The sequence below is a fragment of the Pteronotus mesoamericanus genome, unplaced genomic scaffold (genome assembly GCF_021234165.1).
Source record: "Pteronotus mesoamericanus isolate MK-2021 breed Mesoamerican mustached bat unplaced genomic scaffold, CSHL_Meso_final scaffold_54, whole genome shotgun sequence".
NCBI classification, from domain to species: Eukaryota; Metazoa; Chordata; class Mammalia; order Chiroptera; family Mormoopidae; genus Pteronotus; species Pteronotus mesoamericanus.
Window position 1 is genome coordinate 53,288,225 of NW_026555321.1, and position 15,947 is coordinate 53,304,171.

Consider the following 15,947-nt stretch of genomic DNA (forward strand, 5'->3'; position numbering starts at 1 on the left):
CTTGTTTGTAAAATGGGAGGGTAATACTATCCATATTCCTTCATAGATCTCCTTACCTGAAACCACTGAGGTTTCCTTTCCTTCTTTTTATTCCTGGTTGTGACAACTTGGAAGAAAATAAAGGGGTGGGATTGAGCTTAAGCAATTTGGAAAAAACTTTAGAAAAATTTTGTTCCTTCCTCTGCCTGTGAGATAACTCTGATTGACACAGTAATCTGTAGGGCCCAGGAAATTGTAATAACACCATTCCTACCAGGTACCTTTATTTAAAGACCCTGGTTTCATTAGTGGTTAAGCAGAGGGTCTGAAATCCCATTTGTAAAATGGAGATACAAATTGACCAACTTCACCAGGGTGTTGTGAGGGTTAAATGAGTGAATACATATAAAGAATTTAGAACATAAGAAGTACCTAATAAATATTAACACTATTCTGTTTTATTCTTGATTCTTTTTTCCAAACTCCTATTGGTTACTATCCAAATACAGACCCCCCACTCCCATGAGATCTCTCTGTTTTTGCTAATTCCACCAATTCAGCCAGTGGGCTGGTAAATCTGTAACATGTTTATTAGACTGCTTCAGGTCATAGTGTTCTATTCAATTTCCTTTCTTTTTCCAAGATCTAACTGTTGGCCTAGAAAATGTAACTTAATCTGAAACCTAAGTTTTAGAATCTGTTCAATCATCAACTTTGTGCAGTTTTCACAGCTGTTAAATGGGAAGTACTGTATGCAAGGAGGCAATACTGTGTACGGTTCAGCATGGACTGGGGCATTAAGCAAGCATGTATGCAAGGTCCTGACTCTGACACTAGCCAGCGGGACCTTGGGAAAATCATTGTAGATTGGTTTTGAACTGTCACAGTCCCTATCTCACCGAGTTGAGGCTGAAACACAGAATGCATGGAAAGCACACAATACAGTGCCTGCCACCATGATGGTGATGATTACCGGGTATGCCATAGGCACAATGGGGCTACATGAACCATTATGGAAAATGTATTCTTGTAAGTCTCAGAAAAGGCAGAACACATTTTGGATTGAGAAGGACATCAATGGGACAGGTTGATTACCAGATAAAGCATCCTCAAGCAGGCTGCTTTCTATATACACAATAACAAATTGACATGAAATAATCAAGCAGGTCAGGAGAATGCTTCTCGATGCTTTCATTTCACAAGCATGGGAGGCTCCTGAAGGTGTCTTCTTAACCAGGTTTCTTAGCTTTAGAGATGACTGAATTCTATTTGAAGAATGTTCTCATCCCTTGGGCAGCCCCCAAGCCCTGCTCCTCCTGCTTCCTGCCCACCTGGCCCTGTCTTGTCCTGCCTCCTCACTTTCAGGACACCAGCCACACTGATCCTCTTCTAGTTCCTTCTCTGTATGAGCCTCCCACCTCAAAGCATGAGGAGTTGCCAACAGTCCCAGTTTATCAAAACAGATTAAAAGTCACTTTCTCTTAAAAGCCATGTATAGTGATTATCAGTGAAGACTCTGATGTCAGATTGCCCAGAGTTCAAATATTGGCTTTGTGGGTAAATGATCACATCTCTTTGTTAGTTGACTTTGTGATCTGCGTAATGGAAATGACACTGGGGCCTTGCTATGAAGTTTAAATGAGCTGATACACAGAGTGTACCTGGAATAGCTCTGGGCTCCATAACTCTTATTCTGAGTGTTATTTGTTCTTTTAGCTCTCTATACTTCTCTTTTGTAACACTTTTCACAATTGTAAATAATGAGGTACTTTTTATATAATACCTGCCGCTAGGGACCATCTCAATCTTTTTAACCACTGGATCCCAGCAACTGCTCAATAAACATCTGTTGAATGAAAAAATGGAGCGCTTATTCACTTCCTAAAAATTGGGAAAGCAAAGTAGCCTTCTTTTTTCTTATAAAATATTTCAAAGTAGCACTAATCTGTGAATAGTCTCTTTTAAAAAGAAAGCAAAAAGAATAATGCAAAGTAATATTTTTGGTGTGTGGGACCTCAGGCATTGTGCTTGCCCCTTTATGTGGGCACTTGGGGCTATGCATGGTTACCAAGAACAATCTCCTATTATTCCAACTCAAATATAGTGATTTCTAAGAAATCTCTGCAGAGTTTAAGATGCATCCTTATAGTCAGATGACTGTTACAATGGTGAACAGAGCTATTACTCTCCAGTCCCGCTAGAGTGACCTTACTCTCAACTCAACACATGGCCAAGTACCAGGAGAAAGACTGCCTCCTCCACACCCTGGTGTTGCTAAAGGTATGACTCCCGCTCCCAGAGAAATGGTATAAATAGCTACAGACTATTTATTATACAGACTTTATTCTGAAAGTCTAAATATCTTCTGTGGAGCCCATGTCAATTCTGGGACACCACACTTCTGGCAGGCTAAAATAAGTTTAGGTGCTGAAGAGTTTCAGAAAACCTCACTTCTTGGGCATTACCCACAGAGGTCAACTAGTTTCCTATTAATTCTCTGAAATACACACACAGTGTATTCCAGTTCTTCAGCTGGAATGCATGAACCTCACATAGGTCTATTATGAGGTTAGGAGGGTTTGCAAATTGCTTCTCCCTCTGCAAGTATAGGTAAAATGTGTTAGTGAGAATCTTTTCAAGAAGACTTTCCAAAACTTTCATCAGATTTGTATTGGTTCCACATCCTTAAAATGGTTTAGAACCAGGTCTTTAAAAAGATGAAAACTTGACCTCAAGCCCATGACAATATACCACAATGACTTAATTGTGAGCTTGTGCCCAGTAAAATCTAGACAAATATGTGCAGTCAAGTGATCTCATGTGTCCAAAATGATGAAAGGATGATGGATATCCTGATAATGGGAAGATGTAAAGATTACCCTAAAGTGGGGTAATGAATAAGCGGTTCATATTTATGCTATCGTGATCATAAAGAGCCCTGAAAATTACCCAGTCATTACTTTGTATATTCAATCTTTGTGTGGTGTGTACCTATTTTCATCATATCATTGTCTTTATTTGCCTCACTTGAGATAGATGTATAATAATATTATTATTGAATAATATTAACAGATGTTCCTTAGGTATGTCTTCAGTGCCAGAGACTAGCTCTAATCTTCCCAATAACCTGATAAAGTAATTTTAATTATCCCCATAAGAGGGCCAGAGGGAGTCTCAGTTCATAAGTGGCAAAGCAGGGGTTATATGTTAAAACTCAAAAAATTTTCTCTCACTGTTCCTCCTTCCCTGTATTTCATTTAGACAGAGCCTATTAAAAAAAACAGAACCTTTACTAGTGGACCCCTGAATGCTTTAGGGTGTCACTGTTTATTGTAGTTGACATTGCTCAATTTCTACCTAAATTCACCACTGTCTGTCTAACCCTTTGACTTCAAAATCATATTAATTAAATTCCACTACTTACAACCATTTCACATCAACAGTGTTCACACTCCCCAAACATAGGTGGCAACTGAACTAAAAGTTAAGCTTGTGAGAGCTGCAGTAACTGGAGAGTTCCCATTTGCATTCTCCCACTGATCAGCCCTCCTAAGTGCAGTGGCTGAATCTCATTCACCTGTGCAAGCCCAAGCCTGTCACATTGCTGGTGCAATGAACTTTCCTTGCTGGTGCAAGGAAATGTGTGTTGGCTTTAAAAATTTGGAATCTAGGGAGCATTGTCGAATTTCGATGTAAGAGTTATATCCATTACCCACAAGGTCCTGATGTCTTCTTAGACAGTATCTCTTAGACAGTGCCTGATGCCAGTTAGTGGTTTCAGTAATTTCTCCATCTTGTACCTTGCCTTACTCAGTTTTCTCCAACCATATACAGCCATTGGCACTGTATACATCTGGTCATGTAGTCCTAGCCCTGAATTTTTCTCTAGTGAAAATGAAAAGATCAGTGGAAAGAAGGAGAGGAAAGAAGAAGAAAGGAGGAACAGAAAAAAGGATCAAAGAGAGCAAGGAGACCGAGATGAGTAGGGAGAGAGATACAGCTGCAACTTATCTGGATGACATGGAAGGAACTACTAATAATCAGAGCATTTTAAAGATGAAAAAAGAGCTTCAGTATTAGTCTAACCTCTTCACCCACAAATGTGGATTCCAAGGCCTGGATGGGAAAAATGAGCTCCCCAAGGTCATAGAGGTTGTCAAAAAAGTGGCTGTTAGACCTGGGATCAAGTCTCTATTATAGAAGGTCAGCTTCTGGACTAGTTCCATTCTTGATTTGAAAACCTGAATATAAACACATTTGATAGGGTGGTATAAAGTAAAATCTTGAAAGATCAAGTATAAACTCGGCTGACTTGTTCATTTTAACTTACAATGATAGAGGAAAAAATAACCAAAAGAAGAAAATAAACCAATATATAAAGGAACAGAGGTGAACATACCTTTATAGACCCACCTGCAAAGATTTTTTTGCTTTTTTTAAAACATCTGAAATAAACAGAGAATGTACCCAATGTTTTCCTTTTATTATATTGCTTTTATTGGAATAATACAGGTTGCCTAAACTTGTCAGATTGTATTAACCTATGCTAATGTATATTTTACCTGCTCTTCGCTTTATCTTTCCAGTTAACAAAAAGTTTTTCATTTGAGTTCTTTTATAGTTCTCCAACATTAAGCAAGAAAAAGTCTTAATTAGAGCTTCATGTCAGGGATAGGTGATAATCTCATTCTTGCATTAAAATTAAGCAGACAGGCCTCTATTAAGAGCTCACTAATATTTTCAGATTCCTTACACAACAAGGAAAAAGTGTTTTAGTAAATTTTAGTCAGGGATACAGCTTGTTGTGACTAGCAGTAAGACTGCTGGTTCTCTTTCATAGGGTCTTTCGTGCACCTGTCCTCTGGTTTCTGCCCGCAGCTGGGAGCAATGCAAAACCTCATTAGGGATGCTGCTCCCACATTTCTAATCCAAGACAGAAATATGTGCATGAGAGAAACATGCTGCATGGAATGCAGAGAAGCCAGACATCAGGTAAAGCAATAGTGGGTTCTAGAAACAGCATAGTGGTGGACAGAGTACAGAATCAGGACTCAGGAGACACGGATGCTAGGCTGTGCTCTGCCCCTAACAGGATAAGATTTTAGGAAAATTCCTTCATTTCTCTGTATTTCAATCTCATCAGCAATAGAATGAAAGAATTAGACAAGATTTCTTCCAGCTCAAATGTTCCACAACATAAATATATTTAATGATTCAACTCAACCAATGGTATTAGACTACCACTCTTCCCATAGTTACTGAGCATCCTCTTTACTGGGAGACATAGGAACCTCCACCTCCCTGTACAGTGGTCCTCCCTTATATGCAGTTTCAGTTGCTTTCAGTCAACCATTGTCTAAAATACTATATGCAAAATTCCATAAATAAACAATTCATAAGTGTTAAATTGCATGCCATTCTGAGTAGTGTGATGAAATATCGCACTGTCCCCTCCATCCAGCCTGGGACATGAATCATCCCTTTGTTCAGTGTCCCCACCCCATATGTGCTCCCTCCTGTTAGTCACTGAGTAGCTATCTTGGTTATCAGATTGACTGTTGAGGTATCTCAGTGCCAGTGTTCAAGTCAGCCTTATTTACTTAATAATGATATTTTTATATAACTTTTATTAGACTGCATTGTTATAATTATTCTATTTTACTAGTAGTTACTCTTGTCAATCTCTTACTGTGCCTAATTTATAAATTAAACTTTATCATAGTTATGTATGTATAGGGACAACATAGTATACAGAGGAGTTCGGCACTACCTGCAGTTTCAGGCATCCACTGGTGTCTTGGAACATATCCCATGCAAATAAGGGGGAATAACTACATACTCCAAGTGGAGGACCAAATAAATGGTACATTTGTACACACAGAATATGCTTGAGATTAGGATTTGGTATGCCTGGGAATATTTTATTTTATTTATTTGTTTTTTCTGCTTTGAGGTATTTATTATAGGCGGCATCTTTGCCTTTTACTCAGTATCCAGATTCCTTTTTTGGGAAATTCAGAGGACAAAATACCTAGTGGATAACTGTTACCACCTTTTCTAACATGTCCCCCTTCTTTTGGTAATAAATGTTTTATGTGTTCTTGGCAAACTTTTGGCCAGATGTTAATTTAAGAAACTATATGAGGTCTAGTTATCTACAAGACAGAAGAGTCTGAGTTGCTATCAAAGCAGCATTGACCTGATATTAATAAGTCACTTGATATCAATCAGACCTATTAACATGGGAGATTATGATTATAAGGGAGGGATAATGTTGTAGTGCCTGGGAATATTTTAGATTCTCTGTTAAAAAGTGTAGTTTCTGATTCTTGGAAGGGCTGCTGTAAAAGATGATCTTACTTCTAGGAAGCTTCTATGGACTGAGTTGTAGGAGTAGGGTCATCTAATAATGACATGCTGACAGTCCTGACAATCCAGGTCCAAGGGTTGCATTTTGGATAATTTGTATATTTTTTTACTCCTTCAGATCAGTCAATACCTTTAGACAGGACTGATTTAGAGAAAACTGATTCATTTCTAAGGCCACATTATTGTGTTATATTATGGTAAGGGTGCACTATCCCAGTCCCTATTGTGATATATTTATTTCCTTGACGTTTCTCTTCTCTCCCCAATCCTACCCACTTCCTCCACAGACTTCCTTTTATACCCAAGAGCTTTGCAGTCTCCTGGTTCACAATTTCCTTTTGTTTTCTGAGGTCTGCCTAGATTCCCCAACCCCCCTCCATCTCTAACATCAACCTACCAGGGAAGAAAAAATGGACAGACATAGGAGTTGGACTTGATGAGTTTACCATAACCACATTACAAGGAAGGAAAGAAAAAAAAGTTTCCCTTTAATTATGATGTAAGACTTCCTCTGAAAAATCATAAAAGTTTTATTAATTAATTGATAGCCATCACCAAAAATGGTGTTTCCGAGAATGGTGTTTAGCAGCTACCTTGAGCTGCTAAATCTGATCGCAGTTTTTGTCATAAACAAGAATGGGAGACAGAATCAATTTTCCTGCTTTTTTCTTGAAACAAAACAGGGATGAATATTAAGATAGTCTCATAAAAGTTACTAACGAGTGCTAGGTCCCCCACAGGATCTGTGCTGCCAAGAGCTCACAAAGATATAGAAGACCCCAAACACACTCTGCTGAGATCATTAACAGCTGCCAACCTCAGAGCATTTTTGTGTTGCTTACTGACACAGTTCTCACAATCTCACTCTCCTTCCCACATCTATAGAGAGCTCTAGTCTTTAAATTTGTAAAAAACTAAATGAACAAAAAAAAGGATAAAGGGTAGTAGTGAAGTGGAGGGTGAGGTTAAGTAGAATTATAGACCTCAGCAGTAACTACCAAAGTTCTGAAGTGAAAACAAGAAATCAGCCTTTTAAGAGCTTGAAGGGAGCAGAGATAACATTTAAAGTAATGACAGGAAAACCCTCCAAAACATTAGTAGTAAGGACCATCTTCACTTCAGTGTCAAACTGGAGCTTATCCAATTCTTGTTTGGAAAGAGCGATTCTTTGAAAAAAAGCAGAAATAAACATTTCTCGTAGTCTCCTTTTCTGAAATTTGGGTTCTGAAGTACTAATACCCTGTCTACCTCAGCATAGTATTAAAATCTTCCCAAGATTTTGTTAAGAAATGCCAGTAAGAGCAGCATTACACTATCTGTAGTAAGAAGATTATAAGAGAAATTATTCTTACCTCCAAACCATGATCTCGGCTCATTTAAAGGGACTGGAGAGAACGTGCAGGACAAAGAACACGTGTATTAAGGACTTGTGGTGTGTGTGTGTGTGTGTGTGTGTGTGTGTGTGTGTGTGTGTGTGTGTGTGTGTGTTCTCCAACTACAAGCTGGTGGAAATAGGGACCTAAAAACCCCCTACGCCTTCCGCTGCCATATAATCGCAAGGAAATGACCTTACTGTTTGTTGCTGTGATTAGAAACAAAAGCCTTTCAACATGAGTCAGGAGAGCAAGGAGGGGGAAAACCCAACAACAACAACCAAACACTTCTGCTATTGCTTTTGGCCACCTAAAGTGTCTATGCTTTGTATGTTTGAAACACATGATGAAATGTTTATTATTTTCTAAACTTCATTGATAATACTCAATCTGAGCTGGATAATTAATCACAAGTGGGCTATGCCATTTAAGAATCCAAACTTCCACTGTGGCTTTTTAGCTTCTACATACACTGAATGAAGTAAGTAATTTAATGTATACAAGTAGAAATAATATTGAATTCAACTTTGCTTTTACACTCAGAAAGAAACGGAATTTCATGGGACAACCTTTGTAATATCAATCAGCAAGGCTAGTCACAAACAAAAATCTTGGCAGCATGACTGTAGTCTCAAAAAAAAAAGATTTATTTCCTCATTTGCATTTAACAAAAGGATGCCTGTTGAAATTACTCAACAAATAGGTAATAAATAAAAATACGTTATACTTCAAGGTGAAAGAGAGAGAAAAGTACAAGGGGGAACTCCCCTAAAACTGGCATTATCTTCTGGAGGGCAGGCCCCTTGTAGTACAGGCTTCCCCAGCTAGGTGAGTGTTCTAGGAACTCTCAGTGTAGCAGCTGGGGTTGTTGTGTTCTGCATCAGTGAATTTTTTTTTTTTGAAGACTCTTCCAAAGTGTTTGCCCATATCTTGATGGGTGATTTACAAGTGCACCTGCCCATATCGTGCTGAGTGTTGAGCAGTTTTTGACCAAAAAACGGCATGACCCCAGTGCCTACCCTCCCTATTCACTCAATCTTGCTCAGAATGACTTTGTTTGTTTGTTTCTCTGGATGAAAAAAAATCCTCAATGGGAAATGTTTTGCAGATGTGGAAGAGAAGAAACACAAAATGACAGAAGCACTAAAAGGCATCAAAATTGATAAGTTCCAAAAGCTGTTTTGAGCAATGGAAAAAAGTGTCTCGATAGGTGTGTTATATCAAATGGAGAGTACTTTGAAAGTGACTGAGTTTAAATATGTAAGACTAAATATACAATTTCTTATAAATAAATTCTTTTTTTTTAAAAAGATGACATTGGATGAATTGAGGATGAGTCTTAGTTAGGAGACTTACAAAAGATTACAGTAGCTGTTTTGTCTTTAAATAAAAAACTAATAAAGCTAATTTTAATCAAAATAATAGCAAGTTTAGAAATGAAGAGTTTCAGGAATAAATGAGTCAAATAGTGATAGAACATTGTGACAACCCACAAGTGGACATATTTAGGATATTACCTATCAATTTAGCAAAGATTGGTGATGTAAAAATTAGAGTAAAAACAGAAAGCAATCCCAACCTCAAATGAGATTAGGCCATGAAAATGAATGGGGTTTATGGAGGTAATGACAAAATAAAAAAATATTTCTATGTATCCTGCAAAATCTGGACCCATTTCTCACATCACTTTGTAAAACTGAAAACAGAGTCCTGTATTGAAACAATCAATTTGAAGGAGAAGCATTTTTTTTCTTTTCCTTTTCCTTTTTTCCTTTTTTTAATAGAAGTGGTGAAAGGGGACAACCTTATTTTGTTCCTGATCTTGGTGGGAAAGTTTTTAGTTTTTGCCCATTGATTATGATGTTTGCTATATGTTTCTCAATGAGGTATGCTTCCTCTATTCTCTCTTTGCTGAGTGTTGGTTTTTTTTTTTTTTTAATCATAAATGGGCACCATACCTTACCAAATGCTTTTTCCTTATAAATTCTGTTTTTTGGGTCCTCCCTTGTATTACACAGTCCAGGAAAAATAGTATATCCATTTATTTTTAGAATGGTTAAGTAAGAGTCCATTACAAGGTACCATTGTCTTCCATTGTGAAAAGAACAGTCTAGGGGATATGTTAGTTAGATTACTCCTTTCTGCCGGTGGATGCCTCTGAGTAAGCACCATTGGAGCCTCCTCTCCTGCAGTTGTCATGCCTAAGTCAGAGTCCCCCAAAGAGCCGGAAGAGCTATGGAAGCTCTTTATCAGAGGTTTGAGCTTTGAAACAACAGATGAGAGCCTGAGGAGCCATTTTGAGCAATGGGGAATGCTCACAGACTGTGTGATGATGAGAGATCCAAACATCAAGTGCTTCAGAGGCTTTGGGTTTGTCACATATGCCATTGTGGAGGAGGTGGATGCAGCCATGAATGCAAGGCCACACAAGGTGGATGGAAGAGTTGTGGAACCAAAGAAGGCTGTCCCAAGAGAAGATTCTCAAAAACCAGATGCCCAATTCACTGTGAAAAAGATTTCCACAAGTTTGTCAGTGGTATTAAAGAAGACACTGAAGAAGATCACCTAAGAGATTATTTTAAACAGTATGGGAAAATTGAAGTGATTGAAATCATGACTGATTGAGGCAGTGGCAAAAAGAGACATTTTACTTTTGTAACCTTTGATGACCATGACTCTGTAGACAAGATTGTCATTCAGAAATACCATACTGTAAATGGCCACAACTGTGAAGTAAGGAAAGTCCTATTTAAGCAAGAGATGGCTAGTGCTTCATCCAGCCAAAGAGGTCAAAGTGGTTCTGGAAACTTTGGAGGTAGTTGTGGAGGTGGTTTTGGTGGGGATGACAACTTTGGTTGTGGAGGAAACTTCAGTGGTTGAGGTGGCTTTGGTGGTGGTCGTGGTGGTGGTGGATATGGTGGCAGTGGGGATGGCTATAATGGATTTGGTAATGATGGAAGCAATTTTGGAGGTGGCAGAAGCTACAATGATTTTGGCAATTACAACAATCAATCTTCAAATTTTGGACCCACGAAGGGAGAAAACTTTGGAGGCAGAAGCTCTGGCCCCTATGGTGGTGGAGGCCAATACTTTGCCAAACCATGAAATCAAAGTGGCTATGGTAGTTGCAGCAGCAGCAGCAGCTATGGCAGTGGCAGAAGGTTTTAATTGCTTTAACAAAGCTTAGCAGGAGATGAGAGCCAGAGAAGTGACAGGGAAGCTACAGGTTACAACAGATATATGAACTCAGCCAAGCACAGTGGTGGCAGGGCCTAGCTGCTACAAAGAAGACATGTTTTAGACAATACTCATGTGAATGGGCAAAAAACTTGAGGACTGTATTTGTGACTAATTGTATAACAGGTTATTTTAGTTTCTGTTCTGTGGAAAGTGTAACACATTCCAACAAAGGGTTTTTACTGTAGTTTTTCTTTTCTTCTTCTTTTTTTTTTTGTACCCATGCTGTTGATTGCTAAATGTAATAGACTGATCATGACACTGAATAAATGCGTTCTTTTTTTAAAAAAAAAATGTGCTGTGTAAAGTTAGCCTACTCTGAAGCCATCTTGGTAAATTAGCCCAAATGTGTTAAGTTAGAATTCTTTCAGGGTGATGCCAGATTCCACTTGAAATTTATTTACAACCTGCTTGGGCACACAAGCCATTGTCTTCAGAAACCCTGGTGCAGTTGAATTGATAAGTTACTATGTTGTGACCTGGAGTTCACCATTAAAAGGGTGAACTCCAGGTCATATGGAGTTTATTTGGTTATTAATGTTTGTTGACACATCCTATGCAAGATATCTAAATAGAAAAAAAAAAGAGCAGTTTGGAATTTTGTTCAAGTGTGTGGTATGGCAAAGAATATGAGTTATAGAGTCAGACAAACCTGGTACTTTGTAGCTGTCTGTCCTTGGGAAAGTTAGTTGAATGCTCTGAGAATGCATTCCCTCCTCAGTGAAAAGGGATAAAAACCCCTACCTCATATGGAATGTTGGAAGAATTAAATGAGATAAAACATGCAAACCACATAGGCATAAACATTTATGTAAATAAAGGGTGCGGTGCCCTCCTATGACTGCACCCCCAAAATATTATTCCTCAGAAATCAGGAAGTATCTTTATCTTCAAGTTCTTTTAAAACTCTAACTTCGCTAGACTTAAAGATGGCAGAGGAGTGAATATAAGTCATGCTGACCTGATCCCAGCCACAATCTGGAACTACAACCAAATTGTGGAGAAATCACGGGAAGAAACAACTGAACAATAGCAAGAGAGACCTCAGACAGACACAAGAATCGGCTTTAGCACAACCTAACTGGTAAGGAGTGTGGTAGAGACTTGAGAAAGTGGGCTGGGTGCCCACGGGTGGCAGCACCAGAGGGATATTTAAATGGCCAGGTGGATCCCCCTGAGAAGAGTGGGGTTTTAAATTTAAGTGAGGATCTCCAGCCTACAGTACCAGTGCCCCAAAAGTACACAGATACCAGCTACCTATGAAAAGAAGCAGAGTTGCTCTCTGCCAGAGACAGGTGACTGGAGATGCAAAGAGCCATTTAAAGGGTCAACGCATAAATTTTTATTTGCAGCCATTACCCTGGGCTCTGGCAAAGGCGGGGGCAGAGTGGGCTGCAGACACCTGAGGAGGAACTGGAGAAGGAAGCTTTGGCAAGAGAACTGAGAGAGTAGTCGTCAGGGTCCTGGTCCTGACTCATTCCCCATATGGCAGCAGCCATCTTGCTCAGGCAGAACACTTGCCCTGAGTGGCAGCAGCATGAATGGACACAATAACCGCGCCCCAAGCAGGGACTCTGCCCTGCCCTGTGGTGCCTAAGCCTGACTGCTGAGTGCAGAGTGACTAGGTTAACAACTGAAGGAGAAAGCCACAGACAGTAGATTATGGGAAGTCTCGAAAAGCCTGCCTAAGATCAGATGGGGTCAACAGCTGACATTATCAGAGGTAGTTCCAGAAAGACAAAAGAGTGGTCTCCTACCATAGAAGTTCACACCACAAAGTCAGAAAGTCAAACAGATCAGTTTAAAAAGTAGAAGCAAAAAAGAAGAGTCTCACAAATAATAGGAAGACAAAGAAATACCTCCCAGTCGAAAGGAAAGGAGGAATCCCCAGAAAGAGAACTAAATGCAATAGAGAAAAGTAAACTATCAGATACTGAGTTCAAAACAACGGTTCTAAGGAAGTTCAGTGAGCTCAAAGAGAATTACCAAAAACTACAGGAAAACTATGAGGAACTTACTGCAAACTACATCAAAATGTAAGAGGACATAGAAACTATCAATAAGAGACAAGAAGAAATGAAGAAAACCACTTCTGAATTGAAGAACACAGTGGAAAGAATCCAGGCTAGAGGAAGCTGAGAACTGAATCAGTGAGGTGCAGGATGAGGTAGAAAAAAGCTCCCAGAAAGAGCACGAAAATGAAAAAGGACTCAAAAAGAATGAGGAGGCACTTAGGGAAATGCAGGACAGCCTGAAACATAACAATATCTATATACTAGGGATACCAGAAGGAGAAGAGGAGGAAGGGATAGAGAACCTGTTTGAAAAAGTAATGATGGAAGGATTCCCTAATTTAAGGAAAGAAAAAATCACACAAGTCCAGAAATCACAGAGAGTCCCATTCAAGAGGAACTCAATGAGGCCCACTCCAAGACACATCATCATTAAAATAGAAAATGGCAAAGACAAACAGAGAATCCTAAAGGCAGCAAGGGAGAAACAGGTAGTAACATACAAGGGGGCCCTAATTCAGCTAGTAGTTGACTTCTCAACAGAAACATTACAAACCAGAAGGGAATGACAAGAAATATTTCAAGTAATGAAAAGCAAAGGTCTGTAAACAAGACTATTCTGCCCAGCAAGGCTCTCAATTAAAATGAAAGGAGAAGTAAGGAGTTTCCCAGACAAAAGAAGGCTAAAAGTATACATCTTCACCAAACCAGTACTACAAGATATGCTAAAGGGACTGCTTTAAGAAGATGAAGAAAAAGAGTGAGAAAGAGAGAAACACAGGTACAAAGGGAAAAAATGAATAAGTATCTATCAATAATAACTTTAAATGTAAGTGGATTAAATATTCCAATCAAAAGACATAGTGTAGCTGAATAGATAAGAACACATGATGCACACATATGCGGCCTACAAGAGACCCACCTCAGAAAAAAGGACCTACACAGATTGAAAGTAAATGAATGGAAAAAAATATTCCAAGCATATGGACAGGAAAACCCCCTAAGGGTAGCAATACTTATATCAGACAAAAATAGATTTCAAAACACAGGCCATAAAAAGAGACACAGAAGGACATTTCATAATACTCAAAGGAAGAGTCCATCAAGAAGAAATAAACATTGTAAACCTATATGTACCTAGCATGGAAGCACCCAAATATATAAGGGATATCTTGGAGGACTTCAACAAAGATATAGACAGCAACAATCTGATAGTAGGGGATTTTAACACTCCACTGTCAACAATGGATAGACCTTCCAAACAAAACATCAAAAAAGATATTGTGGAACTGAGTCACTCATTAGATCAAATGGACTTAACTGATACACATAGAACCTTTCATCCCAAGAAGAAAAATACACATTCTTTTCAAATGCACATGGAACATTTTCAAAGATAGACCACATGATAGGACACAAAAGAAGCCTCAGCAAATTCAAGAAAATTGAAATCATAACAAGCTTTTTCTCAGACCACAAGGGCTTGAAGCTACAAACCAACCTCAAGGAAAAAACTCAAAAATTTTCAAACTCATGGAGATGAATAGCATGCTATTAAATAATGAATAGGTCAATAATGAGATCAAAGAAGATATCAAAAAGTTTCTGGAAAGAAATCAAAATGGACACACAACAGTTCAACCTATGGGACAGAGCGAAGGCAGTACTGAGAGGGAAGTTCATAGCAATACAGGCCAACGTATAAAAAGATAGAAACATTTCAAATAAATGACAACCTTACAGCTACAAAACTGGAGAAACAACAACAAGCAAAGCCCAGAGCAAGTAGAAGGAAGGAAATAATCAAGACCAGAGCAGAACTGAGTGACATAGAGACTAAAAGAACAATTCAAATGATCAACAAATCATGGAGCTTGTTCTTTGAAAAGATAAACAAAATTGACAAGCCTTTAAGCAGACTCATCAAGAAAAATAGTGAGAAGACCCAAATAAATTATATCAGAAATGAAAGAGGAAAAACAACAACTGATACCACAGAAACACAAAGGATTGTAAGAAGTTACTATGAACAATTATATGCCAAGAAATTTGAAAACCTCAATGAAATGGACACATTTCTAGAAAAATGTAACCTCCAACAATGAATGAAGAAGAAGCAGAAAACCTGAACAGACTGATAACAGCTGGTGAATTTGAAGCAGTCATCACAACTCCCAGGACACAAAAGCCCTGGACCGGAGAGTTTCACAGGAGAATTTTACAAAACATTTAAGGAAGAGCTAACCCCTGTCCTTCTGAGACTATTCCAAAAAATCCAAGAAGAGAGAAGACTCCCAGACTCTTTTTATGAGGCCAGCATCATCCTAATCCCCAAAACAGATAACGATGCAACAAAGAAAGAGAAATACAGGCCAATATCACTGATGAACACAGACAGTAACATCCTCAACAAAACATTGGCAAACTGCATCCAGCAATACGTTAAAAAGATCATCCACCAAAATCAAGTGGGATTCGTCTCAGGGATGCAAGGATGGTTCAATATTTGCAAATCAATAAATGTAATACATCACATAAACAAGAGGAAAGACAAAAACCACATGATCCTATCAATAGATGTGGAAAAAGCATTTGATAAGGTACGCATCCATTTATGGTAAAAACACTCAGCAAAGTGGGAATAAAGGGGGCATACCTCGGCATAATAAAGGCCATATATGAAAAACCTACAGTCAACATCACACTCAACAGGCAAAAACTAAAAGCTTTCTCACTGAGATTGGGAACAATACAAGGTTGGCCGCTTTCACCACTTCTATTCAACACAGTATTGGAAGTCATAGTCACAGCGATCAGACACGAAAAAGAAATAAAAGGCATCCACAGTGGAAAGGAGGAAGTAAAACTGTCATTGTTTGCAGATGACATAATAGTGTACATAGAAAACCCCAAAGACTCCACCAAAAATATACTTGACCTAATAAGTGAATTTGTCAGGATGGCGGAATACAAAGTC

The 15,947-nt window shown here is 38.6% G+C and overlaps 1 protein-coding gene and 1 pseudogene across 2 annotated transcripts in view; one reads left to right on the forward strand and one right to left on the reverse strand.

Moving 5' to 3' along the window:
* The window catches only part of FRMD4B (FERM domain containing 4B), a 196,949-nt gene that overhangs the window by 140,434 nt on the left and 40,568 nt on the right, over positions 1 to 15,947 (reverse strand). The gene's annotated exons all lie outside the window — the stretch shown is intronic.
* LOC129088103 (heterogeneous nuclear ribonucleoprotein A1-like) lies at positions 9,818 to 10,837 on the forward strand (annotated as a pseudogene).